This window comes from Balaenoptera physalus (assembly GCF_965194825.1).
Source record: "Balaenoptera physalus genome assembly, chromosome: 9".
Taxonomy (NCBI): domain Eukaryota; kingdom Metazoa; phylum Chordata; class Mammalia; order Artiodactyla; family Balaenopteridae; genus Balaenoptera; species Balaenoptera physalus.
In genome coordinates this window covers 15,225,984-15,242,556 of record NC_138888.1, presented here as the reverse complement: position 1 = coordinate 15,242,556, position 16,573 = coordinate 15,225,984, and the positions used below count along the sequence as shown (strand labels likewise).

Genomic DNA, 16,573 nt, shown 5'->3' with positions numbered 1-16,573 from the left:
AGCCAGCATTTACTGGGCGTATCACTGCGTCAGGCAGACATGGGAACTTTGTGGTAATATTTCTTTTTAAGTTTTGAGTATTTATTGCCCTTATTTTTTTTTTGGTTTTGATTGTGGTAAAACACGTATAACATAAAACTTACCATTTTAACTACTTTTCGGTGTACAATTCAGAAGCATGAAGTACTTCACAATGATATGCAACCATCACAACTCTCCAGCTCCAGAACTTTATTTTCATCGCCCTGAACAAAAGCTCTGTACCCAGTGAACAGTAGCTCCCTGTTACCCACTCCTCCCTGTCTCTCTCTGCTTTCTACCACTATGAACTTGCCTATGCTAGGTACCTCGTATAAGTGGAATCATACAGTATTTATCCTTCTGCATCTGGCTTATTTCATTTCGCATGTTTTCAAGGTTCATCTACAGTGTAGCCTACATCGGAATTTCATTCCTTTTTAGGACTGGGTGATATTCCATCGTATGTATCTACCACAATTTGTTTATTCTTTTAACTTTTGATGGACTCTTGGATTGTCTCCACGTTTTGGCGCTGCTATGAACATGTGTGTACAAGTATCTGCTGGAGTCCCTGCGTTCAGTTCTTTGCAGCACAGATCTAGAAGTTGGTCCCACTGATTTTTGTTTAATACTCACAGCAATCCATAGAGACATATTCTTCAGGCTGGGGCTGGTTTCCTTCCTTATTCCCTCAGTGGGGGTCTGTATGCTCCCAGGTCCTGTGTAATCCCCCAAACTGGATACTGGCCGTTGCTTTCACTCTCAGCCAGGCTCGGCTTCCAGATGAGCTCCTGTCCTCAGCCTCCAGCTCTTAAAGCGCTTGTTTTTGCAGAAGGGAATCCGTTTAACATGTTCTAGTGGAGAAGAAGGGGGAGGCAGGCCATCCCTCTGCCTCTTCCCATGGTGACTGCAGTGAGCGCTGGGGTGCGGACTTACTACTCTGCGGTGACTGGGTGTAAATGCTCAACACATATGCTTATAAATGAACTTCCACTTTATTCTTCAGATCCTTTTGAATTGGAAAGAGCGTTCCGTCCTAAAATCGTGCTCCTTCTTTCTCCCCTCCTTCCTTCCTTCCTTCCCTCACTCCCTCCCTCCCTCCCTTTCTTTCTTTCTCTCTCTCTGTCTCTCTGTCTTTTTATTATAATATTTTGGCTGCACCAAGCGGCTTGTGGGATCTTAGTTCCCCAACCAGGGATTGAACACGAGCCCCAGCAGTGAAAGCACTGAGTCCTAACCACTGAACCACGAGGTAATTCTCCTGTGCTCCTTCTTTTAAAGAGCTAAAACCTGACTTTTCCAAGGAAAAACAAGTCTTCTGATAGCAAGCAAGTCACAATACCATAGTCATTAGTATATTTTGGACATGCTAAAACTTAACACTTTAAACGCTGGAAGAGAAGTTATCATGATGCGGTGATAATAGCTTGAGCTGGGGAAATTATTTGTAGAAAATAAGTAAAACAATAGAATAGCAACAATTTTTTAACAGCTATATATATCCTTCGACTGCTATACAGGAAATAGGATAGTCTCTCCTTTAAAGTATGAAAGTATTTTGTGATCCAAAAATAGCTGGTCTCAGCATTGCTTCTGCAAAGTTTCCCTTAAAATAGGATTTTGCTTTCCTTTTAAAATGTTATGATATGCATGATTCTCCAGAACTTATTTCTTTCTAAACAAATAGTCCTGGAGTGAAAGGCAATTTAGTGGCCTAAGGGGTGGGGGAGATGTAAATTCTTTGTAAATATTTCTGGCTCCTTTCTGGATTGCAACAAGCTAGTGAGGACCCTGGGGAAAATCCCGGGGCTCGGGGGAGGGGGGCTGGGGGCCAGGAGATGGGACTTAAATCTCAGAGACAGGACACCCCATATCACAGCGTTCTCACTACCACACGTTCGCAGCTGTGATGTACCCAAATCCACGATTCCTTTTTTCTTTTTTTTTTAAGGGAGCGGCGTGCACGGTACAGTGCCTTTCTCTCACTTATTTTCTTTGTATTTATTTCAATCTGTTCTTATAAACTTCAAACTCATCTTAAATTTATCCTCCTTTCCTAACCCAGTTTTGATGTACACTGTTCCTTAGTCATCAACAGGTGAGATATTTTTCCTGGAGTTTGGTAGGGTTTTGTGTAGTTTGGTGATTGTTATTTTGTTTGTTTGGTAACGCTTGTCGGACCCTGTCCACAACTTTTTCTGTTTCTGATTTTTTTTTTTTTTTTTTTTTGGTTTCCCAGTGCTCTTTCTAGAGTACTTTATTGCAGCTATATTTTTACTTTTTCTCCCATTCCTTTAAAATATTTTCATTTTAGCTTTCAGGTTATATTTTCTTGAATTTATTTTCTAAGACTGCTTCTTCAAAGCATAAATAGAGAATAAATCAGTGTTTGGATGATTATTGACTTTATATTTCCAACTCCAATTGTCTATCCTCTAGAAAATCTGTGGTGAAGATTATAATTGTGAAATAGTTTATGTTATACCCTTGTTTGGATCCTTTTACTTAGAAAGATATTTCATCTATCCCATTTAAACATCCTAGGGACTTCCCTGGTGGTCCAGTGACTAAGGCTCTGTGCTCCCAATGCAAGGGGCCCGGGTTCGATCCCTGGTCAGGGAACTAGATCCCACATGTCACAACTGAAGTTTCCACATGCCTCAACTAAGACCTGGCACAGCCAAATAAATATATTTTTTAAGTTTAAAAAAATAAAATAAACATCCTATATGGTATAAATCAAAACTATGAAAGCTTTTAAAAATAATGTTCATTTAATTTTTAATTCTATAAATATGTTCTTTCCTACTGGCGTCAGGAATAAGGCAAGAATGGTCCCTGTCACATTATTTCTCAACACTCTTTTAATCCCAGAAAATGAAATCAGAGCAAGGAAACAAAGACACCTAAATATTAGAAAGGAAGAGTGATGAGAGACAGATCATAGGGACACAAACCCTGACCCACAATTTTAAAACCCCAAAAGCTCCAATACACAAAAATATTAAAAAACTCATTTGTTAGCAAACCTTGGCCTAAAATGATACGAGGCTATTCAGTCTTAATTCACTCCCATCAGTGTTAATATCATATGCAAATATATCATTGCATTTAATTACAGGGAACTTCCTGAGACCTCAGTGGGGGTGTTTCTATGCTCTGTGTAACCTTTCTAAAATGGAAAAGATTCTGAATTCTGAAACACAAATGGTCCCCAGGACTTTGGGTAAGAGATTGTGTACCTGCAATATACTGGGCAGTGTCCAGGGACACCAAAAAGATAAAAATATACATGCTGTCATCCAGGAGCTCACAATCAAAATTGAGATGGCAAGATATATGCATAAGAAAAACTTTAAAGCTTTCAAATAAGGTTTTAAACAAATACATCGTCCTGGTCTGGATTGAAGTGAAGAGATAAACGGTACTGCCTGTGAATATTTGTATATTATGTCAGTGCCCCCAAAATTGTACAGGATTGGGTTTGATGGATAGAGCCTTGGCCTAAAATATAGAATAGATGTGCTTGACAAGGATGGGAAAAATGATTCTACGTCCTATATATTAGAGTCTTCCTCTTGTTAAGCATCAGAAACTTCACTTAAGGTCCAGGCGTGGGTGAGCCTCATCCTTTTGGTCACCGGACTCTCTCTCCCACCTCTCCCACCAGCCAGCTTTCTTCTCCATTGTTTCACTGTCAGGCAAGCTCTTGCTGCAGGGTGGCGAAGATGGCCCCTGGAGTCGTTCTGTTTATGATCCCTCCAGACCGCAATGCCAGAAGAGGAGCGAGAGAGAGATGGTCTCTCCTGTGCCCATCTCAGTCCCTCAAAATGATCTAGCCTGGCCATGCTGGCATCTCAACCCAAACTTGTCATAAGGAGTGAGGAGCACAGACCAGCTTGAGTCACATCTGGGGCTTTGTAATTGACAACCACACTATAGTCACAAGGGATGAGACAAAAACAATTACAAAAGGAAAGGGTGCTGGAACAGATTAATTTAAAAAAAAAAAAAAAGAATAAATGTGTCCAGCGCCACAGTAGAATCTTCCTCCTAAAAAGGAGCACTTTGCTTTGCTGGGGAGGACATGCAGGCAAGAAGGGGGAGCCGAACTGTAGCAGTGGTCACAGCGTGACAACAGAGGATGAAGGACATCAAGAGCTCAGCTACTCTCTGGTCACAAGTGTTGATGCTTGTGCATCTGAAACAGGGACAGTATTCACAGATGCAAGTAAGACAGATGGCTCAGGAAGGAGCTTTGAAAGTGCCTTATGCTAAATTAGGTGACGCTTAAGATGTTTAAAGAAAAGAGAAGTGCCTTGCTGGAAGGAATGAAACAGAGTATTATAGGTAGAAGGTGTAACATTTATCTGTATGAATGATTTTGCCCCTGGCTGAGTCTAGGTTGGAGTAGTCCTTTCTCCTAGACATGAGAAATTTCTGGTTCCCTTCTGAACTGAGACAAGCTTGTGAGGACAGGCTTATGTTTGATGGATATAACCCTGCCCTAAAATACAGAAGAAATGTGCTTGACAAGGGGGAAAAAAGATCATTTATAATCCCTATGTATTAGACTCTTACAGTTGCAAACATCAGAAACCGGACTTAATACGAATTAAGCAAAAAATTGATCTATTGGCTCATTTAGAGAATTATTTAGAAGATGCAGACCTAGGCATTTTCTGATCAGGAGTTGATCCTTTAGTAAATATGATATTTTGGGACCAAGTATCCTATATCCAAGTTGCAATAACCTTCTAAATAACTTGCTAAAAGTCCCCCAAGGAATGATTTGTTGATGTTCCTGCAGAGGGAGGTACAAAGGCAAAGGAACTGTACCTGGAACTTCTCTGAATAATTAAGTTACTGTTGATATTTGCAAGTCATTGCAGAGAAAATCTTCCAATAGATGCTATTTATTCAGTCATGTGTGCAAACCTAGATACTTCTTATATTAACATTGTAATTATATTTTGGATCTTCCTTTGTTTTGCTCTTCAAGGACAAAGATTAAGTCTTAAATGTAGAAGTCAGAGGAAGAAAAGACACTTTTCTCATGGCCTGGAGTAATCGTGATCTGATGACTGAGACACGCACAAAGCTGGATAGCATCCAGCTATAACCAACCCCCAATCCATTATCACTTACTGAAGATTAAAGAGAGGAATGAATGAAACCCATAATGTGCTGGGCATTTTACATAAATCATCTTTGGAATTCTCACAATCCTGAAAGGAAGGTATCATAATTCCTATTTTAATAGATAAGCAAAATAAGGCTCAGAGAGCTTTACTCGCTTTTCCATGACCTTCCAGCCCATGGGAGGTAAAGCCAGGATTCTAAAACTGAACTGTCTGATTTCAAAGCCTGGGCAAGACTGTGGTCCTGGCTTCATGCTGGGTGGTGTCTGTGAGGAATTATTAAGCTGCATAACACCTAGCTTTTGATTTCCTGTTACAAATCCTCCTCTCCTTACCATATATAGATTAATGATCATCAAGATATAATGTAAAAAGCACAATCCAAGGAGCTGGGGATACAAAGAAGAGTTTAATACAACTTTTGCCCATTGGGAGCTCACAAACTATCTGGGGAAAGGGTACCCAAATATGAAGCAATAAACAACAACCTAAGGGTGGGATTGCGCTGAGCAACCAGTGAGCAGGAAAAACTCAGAGGACATGACAGAGGCTCGAGTTACCAGTAACACCCCAGTGTCCATTTCCCCTTCCTTTGTAAGACAACTCCTGCCCCCTGCTAGCCAGGGGAATACAGCCATTCAGAATATATACTACATTTCCCAGCCTGTCTCACAGCTTAGTGTGACTAAATTCTGTCCAATGGGACGAAAGCAGAAATGACATGTGCAACTTCTGACAGGGAGTCTTAAAGAGAAAAACAACATCCCTCCTCTTCCCTGCGTGTTGGCGCTTCGGCAGCCATCTTGAGTCATGAGGCAGGTTTGGGAGGAAGTCACTGATGGCAGAGCTACAAGGTGGGAGAAGCAGAGATCTGACTCCCTGTAGCACAGTCCCTACTCCAGACTGCCAACCTTCCCTCCTTCATGTGAAAGAGAAATAAACGTCTATCTAATTTAAGCCGTTGTTATTTGGGGCTTTTGTCATCACAGGCAAATTTAATTCTAACTGCTAAAAGAGCACAGTTCTGCGACCACCGTCACCACAACCCCCCAGATTCTACTACATGACCTTCGGCAGATCACTTAACCTTTCCCAGGTGGCTGGAGAATCCAAAGAGATAAACCAGTGAGAGAGCAGGAGAAAGCACTTGGGGGTTTTAGATGGTCTGTTGTGACACAGTATGGCTGGAGGGAGGGGTGAGAAAATTAAAAAGCTATACGCACAACACTCATCAACTCACAATTTTCCTGAAGTGCTTAAAGAATAGCATGTGTGTGGGGTGGGGGGAGGAATTGGGAGATTGGGATTGACACGTACACTATTGATACTATGTATAAAATAGATAACTAATGAGAACTTACTGTATAGCACAGGGAACTTAATGCACTGTGGTGACCTAAATGGGAAGGAAATTCAAAAAAGAGGGGATATATGTATATGTATAGCTGATTCATTTTGCTGTACCGTAGAAACTAACACAACGTTGGGCTTCCCTGGTGGCACAGTGGTTAAGAATCCACCTGCCAATGCAGGAGACACGGGTCTGGGAAGATCCCACATGCCACGGAGCAACTAAGCCCGTGCGCCACAACTACTGAGCCTGTGCTCTAGAGCCCGCGAGCCACAACTACTGAAGCCCGTGCGCCTATAGCCCGTGCTCCGCAACAAGAGAAGCCACCACAATGAGCCTGCGCACCGCAATGAAGACCCAACGCAGCCAAAAATAAAAATAAATAAATTTTTTTAATAAAGAAACTAGAGGGCTTCCCTGGTGGCGCAGTGGTTGAGAATCTGCCTGCCAATGCAAGGGACACAGGTTCAAGCCCTGGTCTGGGAAGATCCCACATGCCGCGGAGCAACTAGGCCCGTGAGCCACAGTTGCTGAGCCTGCGCGTCTGGAGCCTGTGCTCCGCAACAAGAGAGGCCACGACAGTGAGAGGCCCGCGCACCGCGATGAAGAGTGGCCCCCACTTGCCACAACTGGAGAAAGTCCTCGCACAGAAACGAAGACCCAACACAGCCATAAATAAATAAATATATACATAAATTTAAAAAATAATAATAAAAATAAAATAAAATAAAATAAAAAGAAACTAACACAACATTGTAAAGCAACTATACTCCAATAAAAATTAATTAAAAAAGAAAGACTAGTACATGTAGAGCAATGTCTACAACTGTGTGGCACAAACTTTAAGTTCTTGGAGAATTCAAAGGAGAAAAATGCTGTGAGCTGGAGTAAATGATTAAGGGTTTGATGAGGGAGATGAGGTATGAGCTGGGCGTTAGGAATGAGTCCAATTTAGTTTGTAAGTCTTGACTCTTTTAGCTACAAGTTATAGAAACTCAATTAGACCCTGCTTTTAAAAAGAGTGGGCAGGGTGAGGGTTGGTGGTTGGCTCATATAATTAAAGAGGCAAGAAGTAAGCGCTGGGAAGGCTGGATCAAGACCAGATGATGTCATTAGGATGTGAGCTCAACTCTGCTTTCCTGAGCTCACTGCATTGTCATAAGGCCAGGGGTGGCATCTGGCAGCTGTGGATTCACAACCTATTCATTTAACAGCCCAGGCGGAAAATACCTCCTTCCTTAGGGCTGCAAAGAAGCCCTCAACCTACCTGACTCCCTGTGACTCTGCTTCTGCAGATCTGCTCATGTCCCCATCTCTGGACTCGGTGGGGTATCCCACCCAAACTGCATGGACTGAGGGTTTGAGAAGGATGGTTGTTTAAAGGAAAAGTGAGATGCAGTTGGCAGTAGGAGAGAAATGGATTCTGGGAAGAATATTGTTCAAATTCTAGGACAGAGAAGAGGAATAGCAAAGATATGAAGTCTGAAATGAGTGAGACAAGATGGGTTGCATGGAAGAGAGAAGTCCTATATGCAAGAAATGTGCTTCAGAGTACCCGCTTCTACTTCATTGTATTAATTTGTTAGGGCTGCCGTAATAAAGTAGATGACTTAAATAACAGAAATTGATTTTCTCACAGTTCTGGAGGCTGCAAGTCCAAGATCAAGGCTCTGGCAGTGTTGGCTTCCTCTGCGGCTCTCTCTTTGGCTTGGAGGCGGCTGTCCCCTTGCTGCCTTTTCACATGGCCATCCCTCTGTTCACTGGTCCCCACCGTGTTGAAGCCTGATCCCCGCCGTGATGGTATTTGAAGATGGGGCCTTTGAGAGGTGATTTATTCTGCCTTCATGAATGGGATTATTGCCCTAATAAGAGAGACCCCAGAGAGCACCTTTTACCCCATCTGCCAGGTGAGGACATAGCAAGAAGATGGCCATCTCTGAACCAGAAAGCAGACTCTCTCACCAGACACCAAATCTGCTGACACCTTGATCTTGGACTTCCCAGCCTCCAGAACTGTGAGATATAAATTTCTATTGTTTATAAGCCCCTCAGTCTGTGGGAGCCTATTATAGCAGCCAGAACAGGCTAAGACAGGCCAGAGCATGGCTAAAACCAAGCAAACAAACAAAAGAATCCAACCAAGAGACCCACAAATCTAGGTGCACTTGCACAAATGCTTTGCAACTAGTTGGTTACCTGTGGGGAAGGACCGTGACTCCAAGTCTTACTGGGAAATGCCAAGATGTATAGAGCAGGATGGGATGGAAGACCCAGCACCTAACACAGTGTTCTGTCCAGAGTAGACACACAGGAAGCAATGGCTAGACTGAACTTACAAAAAAGAACAGGAAGAGGAAGAGAGAACATCTTTGGTGTTGGTGAGTTGCCTTTATTCTAACAACAGCCGTAGGGCAAAAAACCCTTAACATCTAGGGCAGTGGGATGGAAGAGGAGGGGCAAAAGCCACCTACACTTAAATTCAGAAGCTCTCGAAGCCCTAAGCATGAAATAAGATATCTCCAGAATGTATCCAGAGAGGAGGGGACGTGGGAGGAGAAGAAGGCAACAGATTACATTCCTTGATCATCAATCAAAAGTAGATTCTCCCCCAGGCCCCATCTATGTACCTATTATCTCCCCATCGTATTTATTTTTTTCTTGGTACTTATCACTATATGAAATTATCTTATATAATTGTTCAATTACTTTTTTATAGTCTACCGTCCCCACCTCCAGAATATAAGCTCTAAAACAGAAGGACCTCCTCGTGGTCCTTGCTGTGTTTTCAGTACCCAGGACAGTACCTAGCACATACTAGGTGCTCAAAAAAACAATGTTGAATGAATAAAGGAGAAAGAGCAAAGGATATTAGGGAGTTTAATAAAATAAAAGTGATTACACCCAAGTAATTAATAACTCCATAGGTAGCTTGACAATCCAGAATGCTTCATTCCATAAAGATTATGCATAATCAACATATTTTTGGTCAGAAAAATCTGTGCTAGGTCATGAAAAATCAGCTTTAGTTGTTTCCCTGTTCTGTTGCAATATCAATAGTAAAAATATAACCTCTTAAGTGCCTTTACTAAGCTTTTAGTGTGTATTATGTGCTAACCATGTTTTTTATTTTCTGTATTCCAATGCTTTGACATCTGGGTCCTTGCTGATTCTGGAGGGACTGTACCTTCAGGCTTAGGCAGTTCCTGGAAGTAGTAAACAGCCTACTCATGAGTGTGCTTTTTAAATACAAACCAATCAATCCACAGCCCACACCCCAACACCCCTTTTATCAGGCCCTCACATTCCAGGTCACTATCCATCTGCCCTCATCACCCCAGGTCCAGGTACCCAACACCTACAGCCAACCCCTGTGCCCCAGATCCCACTGAAATTATTCAAACTAACCATGCTGACCAAAGTAAGCTCATGTGCTTCATGAGATGCTTACCATGCCTCACCTTCCCACAGAAACCACAATATAGGCTCCTGCCCGCTCTGGTCCTGACCAACCCTGGTGCTTCCGCATGTGGACCCTCCTGGTGCAGCATAGCCCTTTCTCTTGGGAATTGTGAGTAAGAAATTATATATTCAGCAACAACCATCTGCTGATCTTTTGATCTTACTATACCTCAGATTTCCTGTGAATACACTATATTTTAAAAACAATATACCAGTTAAGATTTGCTCAGTTGTAAGTAACAGAAAACCCAATTCAAACTGCCTTCAGCCATAAAGGAGATGTGCTGTAAGTTGCAAACTGCCTTCAGCCGTAAAGGAGATGTGCTGTAAGTTGCAAACTGCCTTCAGCCGTAAGGAGATGTGCTGTAAGTTGCGAACTGCCTTCAGCCGTAAAGGAGATGTGCTGTAAGTTGCGAACTGCCTTCAGCCGTAAAGGAGATGTGCTGTAAGTTGCAAACTGCCTTCAGCCGTAAAGGAGATGATGTGCTGTAAGTTGCAAACTGCCTTCAGCCGTAAAGGAGATGTGCTGTAAGTTGCGAACTGCCTTCAGCCGTAAAGGAGATGTGCTGTAAGTTGCAAACTGCCTTCAGCCGTAAAGGAGATGTGCTGTAAGTTGCAAACTGCCTTCAGCCGTAAAGGAGATGTGCTGTAAGTTGCGAACTGCCTTCAGCCGTAAAGGAGATGATGTGCTGTAAGCTGAGAGTCAGGGCAGCCACCAGGGTTAGTTTATTTCAGTCTCTGAGGTTATCCTCGAGGACTCAGTGTCTTCCAATCTCTCACCTGCACTCTTCAGCAGCAACTTCATCCATCCACACCTAGGCCCACAGCCTTCCTAATTCAAGCAGAGGGAAAGGGACCAGGTCTCTTCTGGAAGCTGTCTCAGGAAAATGGGGCAGCTTCATCCCCAAGAGCCCCAGCAAACCTCTTTGGAAAATTGGGGCATGTGTCTATCCCTGTCCAAGAATGAGATTCTGTAGATGAGTTTGGACCTGAGCCTCTTGTCCGTCCCAGAGTCAGGAGGGCTCAGCTTCCAGGAAGCACGAGAGCTGCATGGGGGAGGTGTGGGCTCCTGAATGGACCCTGAGCAGCACAGTTACAGGAAAAGGGAGTGAATTTGAGCGGCCCCATGATGTCCAATGCAGTAATAGGATAGCCATAGAAGTATGAAAAATAAAGAAGGGGCTCAAAATGATATTCTGTGTTGGGGTCAGTGGTGGTTTAAGAAGAGGGGATAAAACCTCACACAGTTACTGTAGGTAACACATTTGCAAGCAAAACCTTCTAATCTTGGTGGCTTTCACTGCGGTTAGGAGGAGACCACGTCTTATGAGATATGATTCTGATTTTGAGATGGCCGTATAAAGAAAAAAGTCATTAAATTTATATTTTTCATTTCATTCTTACATTTGCCTGTCTTATCTTTTAAGGTTGTAAACTTGATGAGAACAGAGGCTGTATATTTTATAGCATAGTGGTAATTAAAATGCCAAGAAGCAAAAAACTTAAGGGTACCATTTAGCCTGAGAATTTTAATGTCTGTTCAGTGCTTTTCTTCAACAGTTTCTCTCATTTCACACATACGCACAGATATTACTGCCCCCGCCTGCCCTGCCCCCGGACACCCATATTTAGTCCTGGGAAAGATGTGACATAAAAACAGAAGCACAATTCTTTATTAGAGCATCAGAGTAAAGAAGGCTAATCTAATTAGCGTCTAGTCTGGAAGGAATGAAAAAAAAAAAAGCATCTGTAATGTATAATAGAAAGGTTATTCGTGATCTGCTTCTTGAAAAAATGTCTGCCTGATTTGTGTCTTTCTGCGGCTCTCAACAATGGAGGTTTGCTCCGGTCTCTGCAACAGACACATTTCCAATCACCAGACTTCTGTGGATTTATGCTCTCTTCCTGATTTAAACAGCAACTCCCAGAAAGCAATGGCTTTCAGCATTGCGAGCTGGAGGGTTTGTCAGACATTCTGCAAGCGTATATCATATTTATCACCAAATTAAAGATAATGGTGAGCAAAGAAGAAAAATTCTCAAATTCACAAATTATGCTACTGATGAGCCCAACTACAATTAGTTTTAATACATGCATTTTGCCTTGATTTTTGCATTTGGGGAAAGTAATATATGGTATGAAAACAAGACTAGCAAGCAACATTTCATGTGTTCCTCTTAACAAAGCAAAATGAGAAAATGGATATGAAAGCACTTTGTAAGTCCTAACGCACATGCAGATGTGAGTTACTGTTATCGATTTCATTATCGGTTAAGCTTTACTTAAAGGATAAAAGCTAAGAAAAGAACTACATAAGGTGCTTTACTGGAAGGAATTCTAAATGCATTTGAATGATCTATTTTACTTTCTAGGTATTTTAACACGTTCTGATGGAAAAATCCCACCCTAATGAATGCTTTCACAGTTCAAAAAGTGGTCTGCTTTCAATCCGATTCTTTACATGGGCAAAAGACTTCAACAGGCATTTCACGAAAGAAGTCATGCAAATGGCCGATAAACATATGAAAAGTGATCATGATTAATCACCAAGGAAATGCAAATTAAACCCACATTTATTTACTGCTCCATGCCCAACAGAGTGGTGGACATTGATAAATGCTACCGAGACTAAGAATTGGCAGGGCTGTGGTGCAACTGGCTTCTCACGCACTGCCGGAGTGTAAATTTGTACCTTTTGAAAAACTATCGGCACTATCTACTCTGTGGAATTTATGCACACCTTACGACCCAACACTCTCAGGTCTCTACTTCCAGTAGGCAGAATAAGGACCATTCCCCTCCCCCAAGGATGTCCCCGTCCTAATCTTGGGAACCCATGACTATGTTACCTTAACGCGGTAAAAGGTAAATTGCAGATGTGATTAAGGTAACAGACCTTGAGATGGGAAGATTATCCTAAATTAACCTGGTGGGACCAATATAATCATGTCAATCCTTAAAAGCCAGAAACCTTTCCCACTGTGGTCAGAGAGAGAGATGCATGACAGACACAAAACAGAAAAAGGGTTAGAAGCCACTGCTGCCGGTTTTGAAGATGGAGAAGGAGTCATGAGGCATGGAAGGCAGAGGCCTCTTGAAGCTGGGAATGGCTCTCAGCTGAAAGCCAGCAAGAAAATGGGGGCCTCAGTCCTACAGCAGCAAGAAACAGCTCGGCCAACAGCCAGAATGAGCAAGATAATGGATCCCCACCTAGAGCCTGCGTAAAAGAAGGCAGTCCTGCTGACATCTTGATTTCAGCCTGGTGAGAGCCATGCCAGACTTGTGACCTCCAGAGCTGAGAGATGATAAATGTGTGTTGTTTTATGCTGAGCACTTCGTGGTAATTTGTTGCAGCAGCAATAAAAAATGAATACAGTACCCAACAGAAATGTGTATGTCTGTGCAGCAGAAAATATGTACTATGATATCCACATCAGTATGATTTGTAAGAGCCCCGAAGTGGAAAATCCCATGTGGACATTAACAGGATAGATGGATGAATTGGCCTGGGCCTAAGTGGGGACGTGGAACAGTGGAGACAGGATGGTGATGGGTCTCACAGCGGGAGGGGGTATGGAATATGGAGACAGACTGCGTGGTTCCATGGGTAGAAAGTTCAAGACCAGGCAGAACTATGTTCCCCTTACAGAGGTCAGAAGAGTGGTTGTCTTTGTCAGGGGAAAGGACTGAGATGAGGCACAAGGGGACTTTGGGAGTGCTGGAACGTTCCGTGTCTTGATCTGGGTGGTGTTTACAGGGTGTGTTTACTTAGATGATTGGTGAGCTTTGCTTCGTGCATTTTGTACTTCAGTTAAAATCTTCACATAGTAAGAAGTGGTCTGGTGGGATTAGTAAACGTTTAAAAAATTTACACTAAAGACCACTTTGTAATGGTTATCTTTTTTTCTCTCATTTACTTTTTGGCTTCCCTCTGATTTTTCATCACAGAATATTCCCCTTAGGCCAGGAGAGTAGAAAAATCCAGTGAAATGCCACTAAACATCATGACACACTTGAATGAATTTAAACATACACACTTTGGCACACTCCGCTTGGAAATTTCATTAATTTATTAATTATTTGTCCATTTCTTTATTTGAAGATCATCAGTTTCTTCTCCCTAGAAGCGAGTATTGCCATTTTCTTTTATTTCCTTTCAGAGGTTTTTCTATCACATTGTGTGTGTAAATTTTTTTCCCTTTTTTTCATGAATGGTGGCAATCTATACATAGGGGTCTGTCCTTGCTTTTCTCACACATGGAGCAACGTTATAATTTTTAATAGCTGAGTAGATATAGTTTGATAACTCATTTGACTAATTCCCTTATTGATGGACATCTAGGTTATTGACAGTCTTTTGCTATTATGAACAGTGCTGCAATTAATATCTCTAAACACCCATTATTTTGCATAATCACAACTTACTTTTCAGTAATTTACTTCAAGTCCATAAGTATTGATTGATATTTATGGATTTGAAGCTATGGTGGATGTTAACATTTTTTTTCTGTATTAAAAATGGACGATCTACTGAGAAGAATACTCTTATTTAATGAATTCACTCTTCCAATGATACTTCAGTGCCTAACTTTAGGTCAGACAAAGCCTAAGCAAGAAAATTAATATATATCTACAAAGGATATATTTTTTAAATGATTTTTAGTTTCCTAGGGCTGCTGTAACAAAGTACTGTGGACTGGGTAGCTTCAAACGACATAAATTTATCATCTGATAGTTGTGGAGGTTAGAAGTCCAAAATCAGAGCATTGTCAGAGCCATGCTCTCTCCAAAGGCTCTAAGGACAAAGCTTGTTTTTTTGCTTCTTCCTGCTCCTGGTGGTGCTCAACGATCCCTGGCTTTACGTGGCTTATAGATACATCACTACAATCTCTGCCTCCATCTTCACATGGCTGTCTCCCTGTGTCTCTGTGTCTCACATGTCTATCTTCTTATAAGGACACCAGACATATTGGATTAAGGGCCCACCCTACTCCAATATAACCTCTTCTTAATTAATTATATTTGCAATGACCCTATTTCCAAATAAGGTCACATTCTGAAGTATTGTGGGTTAGAACTTTAACATATCTTTGTTGCGGGCTGAGGGAGCAAGTCACACATAATTCAACCTATATTATGGACTGAATGTTTGTGTTCCTCCAAAATTCATATGTTGAAATCCTAACCCCCAATGTGATGGCATTAGGAGTTAAGGTCTTTGGAAGGTAATAAAGTCAAGAGGTGGAGCCCTCATGAATAGGATTAGCGCCCTTATAAGATGAGAGCTTGTTTTCTCTCTCTGTCTTCACCAGGTGAGGACACAGCAAGAAGATGGCCATCTGCAAGCCAGGAAATGGGCTCTCACCTGACACCAGATCTGCCAGCACATTGATCTTGGACTTCCCAGCCTCCAGAACTGTGAGAAATAAATATTTGTTGCTTAAGCTGTCCACTCTATGGTAATGTGTTATAGCAGCCTGAACTAAGAATCCATAACAAATGAAGTAGTCCATTTCATACTATTTGAACTTTTTACCATGTTCATGTACCTGTTTAAAAACAGCAGTGTAAGTAGTACATGATTTGGTACATAACTGAGGAAAAAAATGAATATTATATATAAGTGGTGTCAGCATTCAGCAAATATTTGGTAAGTGCCAGGCCTCGTTCTAGGCATTGGAGATACAACTCTAAAAAACCAGGCAAAATTCTCTGCTCTCTTGGGTCTCCATGGGGAGACAGACAATAGACAAATAAGTAAAATGCATCTTATGTTTAGACAGTAATAAGCACTAAGAAAAAAAATAAAGTATGGAAGGAAAACGTAAAGTGTAAGGAGCTGAGTAAGAATCTTAGAGTGGGGACTTCCCTGGCTGTGCAGTGGTAAAGAATCCATCTTACAATGCAGGGGACACGGGTTTGATCCCTGGTCGGGGAAATAAGATCCCACATGCCGTGGGGCAACTAAGCCCACACTCCACAACTACTGAACCCACACGCCTCAACTAGAGAGCCTGCATGCCACAAACTACAGAGCCCACGTGCTCTGGAACCCGCGCGCCACAGCTACAGAGTCCACACGCCCTGGAGCCTGCACGCCACAACTAGAGAAGAGAAAACCCATTCGCCACAACTAGAGAGAAGCCCGGGCACCACAACGAAGAGCCTGCACGCCGCAACAAAAGATCCTGCATGCCTCAATGAAGATCCCGCGTGCCGCACCAGTCAGAATGGCCATCGTCAAAAAATCTACAAACAGTAAATGCTGGAGAGGGTGTGGAGAAAAGGGAACCCTCTTGCACTGTTGGTGGGAATGTAAATTGATCCAGCCAGTATGGAGAACAGTATGGACGTTCCTTAAAAAACTAAAAATAGAACTACCATATGACCCAGCAATCCCACTACTGGGCATATACCCTGAGAAAACTGTAATTTAAAAAGAGTCATGTACCAAAATGTTCATTGCAACTCTATTTACAATAGCCAGGACATGGAAGCAACCTAAGTGTCCATCAACAGATGAATGGATAAAGAAGATGTGGCACATATATACAATGGAATATTACTCAGCCATAAAGAGAAACGAAATTGAGTTATTTGC

The 16,573-nt window shown here is 42.1% G+C and overlaps 1 long non-coding RNA gene across 1 annotated transcript in view; it reads left to right on the top strand.

Moving 5' to 3' along the window:
* The window catches only part of LOC309666904, a 108,291-nt gene that overhangs the window by 54,827 nt on the left and 36,891 nt on the right, over positions 1–16,573 (top strand). Inside the window, exon 3 of the long non-coding RNA XR_014267338.1 lies at positions 15,285–15,390. This is a non-coding gene — a long non-coding RNA (uncharacterized lncRNA). The remainder of the gene's footprint in view (positions 1–15,284; positions 15,391–16,573) is intronic.